Below are 11495 nucleotides of genomic sequence, written 5' to 3'. Positions count from 1 at the left end.
GTTAATATTGCTTATCAGTTTGAGCCCGATTGAGAAGCAGAGGATATTATTGAAGAGGATCGTGCAGAACCTGTGCAAGCACAGCTTTTAATAGTAGGCCAATGTTTTTTTGTTTGTTGTTGTCTCATACTTTAAGATATGCTGTTATTTGTAAATTGTACTGCTTATGTTAGCTTTTAATATACGGGTTTATCCTAATTAAAGCTCTAATACAGCATGGCAACTGCACGCACGTCCATGTTTAACGCTTCTCATAGCTATGTGAAAATAAGTGTATAATTGGAACAGTTCATTGTTGGAGCTGAGCTGTATGAGAGAGAACAGGATTAAGAACCGCTGCTTTAGAACATTGATTTTGAAACTTGTGAATCCATTAGAATCGTGATTCATATATGAATAGATTTTTACGTGCACTCCTCTTCTCTAAAGCAGCGCAGCATGGCCTCGCCCCCTTTGCTGCCTTTTCCCGAGGGCGGGGTTTATTTTGGTTTGTGACGTCACGAACCCGGGAAGTAACCTGTTGTAGTCCCTACCAGCCGTTTTTGCATTCATTAAACTGACAGAATTTTAAAAGACAGATATCTCCGTTTGCATTGAACTTTCAGCTTCGTAACTTTGCAGATATTGTTTATGCTCAAACAGCAACATTACACACTAACTAACGTTAAAAAAGTGAAATAGCAATCAACCACCCCTTTAAATGATCTTCTAATGCCCTACAGTCTATCACATTTTTTAAGGTCACGAAACTCTGAACTTTTAGTAGTACCTAGGATATCTAAGTCCACTAATGAAGGGAGAACATTTTCTCATCTGGCTCCTAAACTCTGGAATAGTCTTCCCGATGTAAGGGAAACAGGTCAATTTAGCTCAAAGGGAATCATTTAAGATTTTAAAGGGAATTTGGACAGAATCACTGTTTTACGGCTGATCACTGAGACGGCCAGCGATTCATTGAACATGAAGTATGACATCAATACTGCAATGGATATTTATATCCAAAATATAGTGAAAACACTATTAATTAGCACAGTAACAAGACATTAACTTGTAAGCACAAAACTTTTGACCTCTGCTTCTCACAGAACACACCCTCACGTTCACAGAATGGCAGAGAGACTGCCTTTACATGTATATATGCACCAAAATGATGCTAATACATGATATGGAGTTATGCATAGAAATGATTAGTTGCTCACAAGTCCTTTTAGCATCATTTAGATGCATATTTACATGGCAATGCTTTATCAAATCTTAAATTGTCTGATTCGGTCTGATACCCTACACCGATAATGTTCGGGGCTCAAACACACTTTCTCTGTTTAAATCTAGATTAAAGACACATCTCTTCAGCCAAGCATTCACACAATCAATCTCATACCCTTGTTCACAATTATATCAGATAAAATTCAGATAAAAACATATTTTTGCTTGAAATGTTATGAACAGCAGCTACATTTGCCTTTCTGTTGCTACCCGGGGATGCCCATCTTGAGGTAACTAGAGATTATGCCAGCTCCAGCGTGGATCCAGCCTCGTAGGAAGACTTCAGATGATCCAACACCTGTGAAGAGATGATGCTGTCCCCTGCGAGGACCTCAGATGAAGCCAACTTTAATCAACATGCACAACTGCCAACATGTCTCTATATTGTAATCATCATGATCACACTTGTAATAATTGCTTTAATGTGCTATTTTTTTTCTGCCTAAAATTAATTAATTCATGTTTAATTCATGTTTGCTAACTGTATGATTCTATTATCTTGAACTATTCATTTATGAAATGGACATTACTTGGACAGTCACCTCTGATAAAAGATCACTCAAAATTGTAATGTAGTCGATCGACACATGCATTTTCTGTAAAACTGCTTCGAAACAATGTATATTGTGAAAATGTGAAAAGTGCAATACAAATAAAATTGAATTTAATCTTCTATTCAATTTTTTTTTTAATCATGCTAATTTCTTATGACACCAGGACAGTTGTAGCACACTGACATTTTTTACTTTCACCCCTCAAAAATATCAAATAATAAAGTATTTCAAATGAAAACATGCTTGTTATAGTGTATTTAAGTAACTGAATGTATTTATTTATTTAACTAATAGATTAATAGAAAAAAAAAATTAATCACTTAATGTCATTGACCCAATATTTTCAAAACATGTTATCTTACCAAAAATGTATGAATTTGTTTTAACATAGCCAAATTGGGATGCAACTCTGGACAACCAAAACCTGATTTTCATATGTAATATCCTTCTTCGGAGAATGATCTGTCTTGCCTTTGATCATAACAGACATGAATTCAGAGGTCCAAAGCAAAGGATCTGTGTAAATTAAGTTGATATAAGCCCCTAGATGTATGGACAATTAGCATAATCCACCAATCTGACAAGGTCTATCGTGATCGAGGGAAGTCAGACGCAGTAATGTGAAAAGCACGGGTGACATTCATTGGACTGTCTCTTTAATTAGAGCCATGTAGCGTGTGCACGAGCGCGTATGTGTGCGTGTGTTGACAATAGCAATTCCAGCAGCGACGCAGCAGGTGGTAAAGCAACGTTGTGGACAAAATCAGTGATACTCCATCTCGGAGATGTGACCAATAGACTCCCTCAAGTCCTCGCTTGAGTGGATCAAAAAAAAGAGACATTATAGTTGGACACAGGGCTTTGAGATGATCAGTTTGAGGCAACAGTAGAATTTCAATGAGCAACACTTGTACTGCTTCCATACCAGATGTCATTGTGGTCATGGTCAAGAGAGTGTCTCATCTGTTCTAGCCTTTTCCCACTCACTTTTTCTCACTATTTCTATCTCTTTTTGTCTCTTTCTTCCTTTGCCCAACCCCGCTCACACATGCGACTCGCCCCATGCCGCTTTCCGCCAGAAACAGGCTGCAAAATGACTCACATCTGTGCTACAAATGAATAGTTTCCCTGAGCACTGTGACTCAAGGATTCACTTGTAAAGAATGCGTTTTTTATTGGATGAACCGACTAATGTACCATGCAGTGTAGTAGCACTAGCATTTTATGCCACATTGGTAGAGCCAATTAATTTGCATAATTTGGTGTGCGGTTGCCATGACTCTAAGGAAGTCACGTCTGCTCCACGTGTTCTGATCGATTCATCATTCCCCGCCATTCGATTAATTACATTTATGACAAACTGAAGCTTCTGCCCACCCGTAGGCCTCCGCGGTCGTCCTGTGATATTACGGCTTCGCCAGAGCCCTCTGATTTACGGAGTACCTTCGCATGGCTCCACGCCTTAGGCTGAATAAAATTAATATTTTGTTTCCCATCTGGAGGACTCGGTAAAATTAATGAGGGAAGGAGGTCCGTAGCTAGAGCAGGACCAGGGATCAATCTATCCGTGCGTGTGTTTCTCGATGTGTGTCTGTCTACACGGTTATCTGTGTACGGGCGTTTCGCTCAGTGGATAACTGGACTTCTTCACTCTGAAGAACATCGTTTCTTTATTGTGCTTGATTGCGTGCAGGCGCAATTATTGAAATTGAAAATGGAGACTGTTTCGTAGATAACCCAACATATGGAGTTTACAGGGTTGGTCTTTACTGGATTGGCACAATGAATGGTACAGTGACACTAAGCTAGCATTCAGGGTCACTTCCTTCTGTTTTTTTGCACTCTCGGCTATTGCTATAAGAAAACATTCAACAATTAAATTGAGATGTTTAACTGGTTTTGCTTCGGGATCCAGATTTCACCTTGGGCATCATGTGGTGACCCAACACAGTATCATAATTGTTTACCATACTAAGCTACTAAAATGTCTTGAAAATGAAACACTGAGATGTTAATCGGTCTATCTAAAAATATCCAATGGATTCTTGGTCTTGGTAGTCAATAATCCACACACTGTAGTCAAGACAACACTTGTTGAAAGTAAATATGTATTTAATGTAGTCTAGGTGACATTTTATGTCACCTTGTGTTGTTGTTTTTTCATGGTTTTCAAGGATAAGGACAAGTCAGAAACTGCCCATGTTGGCATCTATCCAATTTGACTAGTTTTTACCAAGTTACAGATGATGTTGTGCCAAAATACAGTTGAATTGTTGGATTTATTGAAATGGATCTTTCATAGTTTCTCTGCTGTATGTGACATTATCAGACCCACTAATTTTAAGTATATAAAATAGGCTTTTATTTGATAAAAACAAATAGTTTAGACTCTGAAATGTGATTGAGTGAAATCTGTTGTAAAATAATATAGATACATGCACACCTGTGACCAGACATCAGTTTACTTCTACATTAATGTGCTATGTCTAAAGATTTGCAGTATTACATACAATTAAGATATAAATGTAAAATTGATTAGCTACATGGTTCTTGATAGAAGATTTGTTTATAATAATAATTATTAATAATAATTTTAATGAATTATTGTATCATATTGCTGTTGCAGGTGTTTTATAACAGCTTTAGTGTTGCCATATAGCAACACCCATTAACTGTAGTAAAATCATGGACTCTTGCGGCTTATTGTACAGTAGTTGGTGATCAACGTCATTTATTGATTTGTGCTTTTGTGTTTGACTGGGCCTCTGTGTGAAACGGCATGTTAAAAAGCTCTCTATATGCTAAACTCCTGTGTAAATCAGTGTCTGTAATGTTTTTGACACTTTGTACTGACCTCATTTACCCATCACATCAGTCATAATAATTAGCCTTAAATGTTGATAAATGATGATAAATTCCCCCCAGTGACATCAATGAATATTAATGAAAAGGTGTTAGGTCTTCGTTTCAACCTCAGACGTTTCTTTGTCAACACATTTTGTTGTGGCGTTATATTGTGTTCTCTGTGAGATGATCACGAAAGCACTTTTAGTGTGGTCAGGCCCATTTAAATGAAGCCTACATTATTTACAAGTTAAAACTTTTGTTTTAACATGTAGTGAAAAGTGTCGTCATCTATATGCATGTGGAAGTCTACAAAATGTCATTGAAGACAGTCATTCCACAACCAGGAAAATGACTCTCAATACACATTTGTGCAATGGTGGAAAAGAATACATTACATCAGATCATTTGATTTTATTTATCCATTTGTGGCCTCGACGCAACTTAATGTTGCATTTGTGTCACTCATTTAATGAGAGAGAGGAGATGAGAAAGAGGGACAGAGCGGGAAAAATGATGAGATGGATATGGAGAGAGCAGCTGTAGGGGGAGATGAGACCTTCCCACAGAGCCATCCCTGTCCAATCAAACGGACACAAATGGTCCCCTTTTTTTCCACACACACACACACACACACACTGGATGCTGTCCCTCTCAAATGGTCCCCTCTTTTCCCACACACACACACACACACACACACACACACACACAGTATCTAGTGAAGGTAGTGGTCGTCGCTTTGAAGTATCACTTCAATTATGGGGTTTAACCCCACAGGTCAGCCCTTGATTATTTACACAAAGCCGGTGTAATTCTGTTGGAAAGCTTCACTTTCAGAGCCATTACAAAGCAGGGCTGAGCACTGGTAGAATAAGTGTCACATCGTTCCCCTTCTGCTTTTGACCTGTGTGTGATAGGGTTAGACCATGTCTGAAAAGCTGTGTTCTCTCCACCTGCCGAATCACACACACAAAAAAAAAAATATATATATACTTTAACAAAATAAACCATGCAAAATTCTTGTTGACTGGCCTGAAACATACACTACACCAAAATGTGAATGAAACTGACATGCTACCCATGGTTGAATTCACTGCATTCTGAAATGTGTCAAAACACAATTGGTAATTCAATGCAAGATGCATTCTTAGCATAGCCGTAAGGGGCGCTTCATTGAGCTTTAATGTTACATTCTAAGTTAGTTGAAGCTAAGCTAATTAATTAAATTGTCAACATAAAATAGCTAGTTACTTGAAATGGGGCATTACTTTAATTAATTAATAAAATAAAAGGCCACTTAAGTGTACTTAGAGAGAGTACACTTACATGACTGTTTCTTAAGTACATTTTTAAAAATGTAAAAATGGCAAAAAATTGAATAGTGTCAAATTCAAAGATTTATTTTAAAGTACATTTTAAATTTAAAATTAAAATTAAATGTAATTTTGTGCTTTAAAGTAGTGCACTAAAGTTCTTGATTATAATTTTAACTGTAGTGTATTATTTGATATTACATTTTAAGTTAATATATTTTAAATGTACTAAATTGCAATTTCATCCTCGCAAGTGTGTAATTACAAATATATTTAAAAACAGGACATACAATAGAACTGACGTTCTGTATATTTTATTTTACCATAAATGCCTGTCAGTAAATTTGGCAGTAGACTTTAATTATATATATAAAAAAAAAGGAATTATGAAATTACATATAACAACGTACTTAAAGGGATAGTTCACCCAAAATGTAATTTACTCACCTTCAAGTTGTTCTAAACCTGCAGTATAGTTTCTTTCTTCTGTTGAACACAAAATAAGATATTTTGAAGAATGTTGTTAACCAAACAGTTGCTGGTAGCCATTGACTTCCATAGTAGGCATAGAAAAATGCTATGGAAGTCAGTGACTACCATCAACTTTTTGATTACCAACATTCTTCATAATATGTTACTTTGTGTTCAACAGAAAAAAGAAATTCATACAGGTTTGGAACAACTTGAGGGTGAGTTAATGATGACTGTGGTGGTGGCCAAGAACAACAGGACAGTTGTAGGCAAAAATGGTTGATTTATTATTCCATCAAAAACAAACAAAACTGATAATCAAATCCACAGGAGCAGATATAACAAAAGTCCAGTCCAACATAATCCCTATGAACTCAATTAATATAAAGGAAAAATAACTGAACAGGCCTACAAAAAAAATAAATCTGCCCTCCTAACAAAGTAACAAACAAAAATACAAACAATGGAAGAACTGGAATCAGGCCGGATGAAATACAGACCGCCTGGCAGTGCCAGCAGCCTAGATATACCCATGTAGCCTCTACCAAACAAAATTAAAGGTAAACAATCAGATAGCACTTTAACAACTAAACCCCAAATAACAAATAATATTCACAACTAAACATACATTTTAACATTAACTTAATACAACCAGTTACCTAAGTCAAAATAAGGAAACTGTTCAAACAAATTAACAAAGAAACAACTAAATGAAATGAAGTAAAGGATCCCCCTGAGAGTTTAACAATGATGGTACAGTCCAATATCCTCTGGCACAGCATACGTTAGGGAACTGAAGCCCCGCCTCTCCCATTGTTTGGTGACACATGGAATGCAGTCGTTCACTTCATGGACCAGAGACTCTAGGACTCAGGTAAAGTACAGACAAAGAAACATAAGAAGTGTGCAGCCTTCTATGTTCAATAAATTGTTCAACACTCCTTGCCTTGTGTGTGTTTTTTATAATAAATAGGGGGATTTAAAGTAACAAATAACCAATTTAACCATTAACCAATAAACAGTAAAGCAAATGTAAATAAATATAACAAAAATAACCAAATAAAACAGTGGTATAGACTAAACATGTGAGGTGGGCTACGTACCCGTCACACTCTCCCCCACCTCCAATTCCTCGCTCACATGGTGGGAAAGGAAGTCAAATCATCAAAATTAGCTCCCTATTCCTTACCACCAGCTTCCACATACCTGTACTTCTTTTGCCTTCTCTGCCTCCTGGATTTCCTCACTTTAACTGGTCCTCCCTCCAACTCAGCATCAAAAAAAGGAAGACTCCTAAGAGGGTTAGCCTCAGCTGCTTACTCTGTGCCCGAGTCATCACCATGCTACAAGTAGAATTAGCAGGCAACAAACTCAACAGTGGAGGAAAATCTTGGCCTAAAATCACAGGATGTGGTAACTTTTCTACAACTCCTGCTCTCACCAAATAGGGTTGCTCCTGTACCACTACCTGAACTTCAACTGTAGGGTAAGTCTGCTCTTCACCATGCACACATTTAATGATGACATTTACCTTAATTCCTTTCTAGATTCATGGGAACCAACTGTCTTTCTACTTTTGTCTGCATACTACTAGTGTCTATTAGTGCAGTCACCATTTTCCCATTCACGTCTACAGGCACTGTCAGGCTTTGAGGTGAGGTCAACAACTAATCTACCCTCAATTTGGGCACAGAACACATCTGGGAAACCTTAGCAGGTAACTTAGGACACATTGGCTTCTTATGCCCTTCCTGTCCACAGTAACAACAAATGGGCACCTGACTAGCCTGATGTAAAGGCCTAGAGGACTGGTTTTCTCTAAATTTGGGCTTCTTACTAGAGGGATTAAATTAACTTAGACCAATTGTTGAGGAACCCCGATATTCCCCCTTATTAACACCCCAAGCTTGTGTTCGGGACCGAGCAGCTACAAAAACGTCTGCTTAAGAAGCTGCCTGGGAAGCAGTACTAGGGTTATGTTCTCTTAACCATACCTGCAATTCTGGGGAAAGCATTCTCAAATATTGCTCCAAAATAATCTCTTCCCCCAGTGCTTCTACAGACTTCCCCTTCGGTTGCACCCATTTCTCATACAGTTCTCACGATCGTACATAAAGTTATTTTGGGGTCTCATCAGGATCCAGTCTCTAGTGAACGGAACCTTTGATGGTAAGTTTCAGGATTAATGGCATATTAACTCAAAATGGCAGATTTAACTTTTTCATACTCTAATGACTCCTCAATGTCGATATGCACAAAGGCACTCCTAGCCTTACCAGTCAATAAGGGAACTAACCTAAGGGCCCAGTCATTTTTGTCCACTTACAGGCCAGAGCAATTATTTCGAAAGTGGTAAGAAAATGTTCTGTCATCTGAATCTTGCAATTTCTGCAATTTAGGCTCAATCATACCTCGAGCAGGATCTGGAGAAAAAGGCATGGAAACAGTGGACTCATTCTCAGCTGCCTCAGAGGGAAGAACTGGTCCTGACAAACCTGCAGGCTCAGGGGTGGTACGCAAGTCCACTTCCTCCCTAAGAAGATTGAATTGATGCTGCATGGTCTTCCAGCGTTGCTCCTGCCGGGCTGCTTCAATGTGGGCTTCTTGTCATTTCTGACACTCCATATTTTTCCGAAACATCTCTGCTAGGTCCTGCAGAGTCAGCTGTCCAGGATCATCCACCATCTGAACTGCACCTGCAGCTGGTTCATCCTCTGACTCCTCCACCACAGATGCTTCTTCCCTTTTTTGAACTGCGTCAATTTATTGGGATCCATATTGCCATTACTCAAACTGTCCTTTCCTGCCGTATCCCACCGCTGCCACCAATTTGTGGTGGTGGCCAAGAACAACAGGACAGTTGTAGGCAAAAATGGTTGATTTATTCTTCCATCAAAAACAAACAAAAATGATAATCAAATCCACAGGCACAGATATAACAAAAGACCAGTCCAACATAATCCCTACAAACTCAACTAAAATAAAGGAAAAACAACTGAACTTAAACAGGCCTACAAAAAAATAAGTCTGCCCTGCTAACAAAGTAACAAACAAAAATACAAATAATGGAAGAACGTCTCAGGTTACGTATGTAACCCTAGTTCCTCGAGGGAACGAGACGCTGCGTCGAAAACGCTAGGGGAACGCCTTTTCTCACAATAGACAGACAACAATAAATATGACTGACACACACAGAGCGCTTCGCTGAATGACAGAAAGCTGACGCTGGCTCCGCCGCACGTGCTTTTATAGCTTCCTGGTCATGACGTCATCCGCCGTGACGTCCCGTTCAGCTATTGAACTGATTTCACATGTGATTCTGAGCGTGGGTCGCAGAAGGCGTTCCCCTGGCGTTTTCGACGCAGCTCGAGTTCCTGAAGAGGAACTGGAATGAGCCCAGATGAAATACAGACCCCCTGGTGGTGCCAGCAGCCTCTAGAGTCTAGATATAACCATGTAGCTTCTACCAAACAAAATGAAAGGTAAACAGTCAGATAGCACTTTAACAACTAAACCCCAAATAACAAATATTCACAACTAAACATACATTTTAACATTAACTAACTTAATACAACCAGTTACCTAAAGCAAAATAAGGAAACTGTTCAAACAAATTAACAAAGAAAAAACTAAATACAATTAAGTAAAGGATCCCCCTCAGAGTTTGAACATTGGTGGTACAGTCCAATATCCTCTGGCACAGCATAAGTTTGGGAACTGAAGCCTAACTCTCCTATTGTTTGGTGACACATGGAATGCGGCCGTTCAGTTCATGGACCAGAGACTCTAGCCCTGCGTTCCATTCGGAAGGGATCATCCTTATGCCCTAATCCCTTCAAAGGGTTTACCCTCCGGAGTAAGAACATTTGAAGGGTTGAAGGGTGTAGGGGACCAAACAACTGCTTCTTGAAGTGCCCTTCTGCGTCATCATCACGTGCCCACACTGAGGCGCCATCATCATGCAAAGGATCATGGGGGCCCGAAGTGTCCATCAGTTGTACCCTTCAAAATCCTTCATTCCGAAGGGCCCTTTGAAGTGGCCAGTTTTGAGCACTTCGGTTTGGAACGACCCTTCAATATGGCGACCATGATTGTTTTCACTCCGAAGGGCCCTACAGAAGGTGATATATCCCATTTGGAACGCACCGTAGGAGTCAGGTAAAGTACTAGTGATGCAAAGTCTGATTCATTTCCGCGAACCGGTTCGTCCCTGCGTTCCATTCGGAAGGGCTCATCCCTATGCCCTAATCCCTTCAAAGGGTTTACCCTCCGGAGTGAGAGCTTCGAAGGGTTGAAGGGTGTAGGGGACCGAACAACTGTTTCTTGAAGTGCCCTTCTGCGTCATCATCACGTGCCCACACTGAGGCGCCATCATCATGCAAAGGATCATGGGGGCCCGAAGTGTCCATCAGTTGTACCCTTCAAAATCCTTCATTCCGAAGGGCCCTTTGAATTGGCCAGTTTTGAGCACTTCGGTTTGGAACGACCCTTCAATATGGCGACCATGATTGTTTTCACTCCGAAGGGCCCTACAGAAGGTGATATATCCCATTTGGAACGCACCGTAGGAGTCAGGTAAAGTACTAGTGATGCAAAGTCTGATTCATTTCCGCGAACCGGTTCTTTGCGGACAGTTCGACTTACTGAACCGGTTCAAAAAGCCAATTCATCGGTTCCTGACGTCATCAAGCAATAACGTCTCTATGCATTTATTTTCTAACAACTCAGTGCCATGTTGTATCAATGAAAAAATCAAATAAGTCATTTGTGTCAACGCATACTGAAACATTAAAAAATAAAATTATTTGTGTGCAAGCATATTGCTTATTATTGCCATATAATTAATTTAAGTTGATGGTGTTTGTGGTCATAGTTTCATTCGAATCCTCAGATATGACTGACTGACCAATATTGACTAGCCTACAACTTGGATAAGATTCCTAAATGTTTTTCACCTACAGCACACATTACAGACATTGATGCACAAACGTGGATATGTTCTACATGTGTACAGTATAAAGAATTAATAAACGAGTCTTATAAACTC

The sequence above is a fragment of the Sinocyclocheilus rhinocerous genome, unplaced genomic scaffold (assembly GCF_001515625.1).
Source record: "Sinocyclocheilus rhinocerous isolate Xijiao unplaced genomic scaffold, SAMN03320098_v1.1 scaffold3065, whole genome shotgun sequence".
Classification (NCBI taxonomy): Eukaryota; Metazoa; Chordata; class Actinopteri; order Cypriniformes; family Cyprinidae; genus Sinocyclocheilus; species Sinocyclocheilus rhinocerous.
This window is presented reverse-complemented; position numbering follows the sequence as displayed.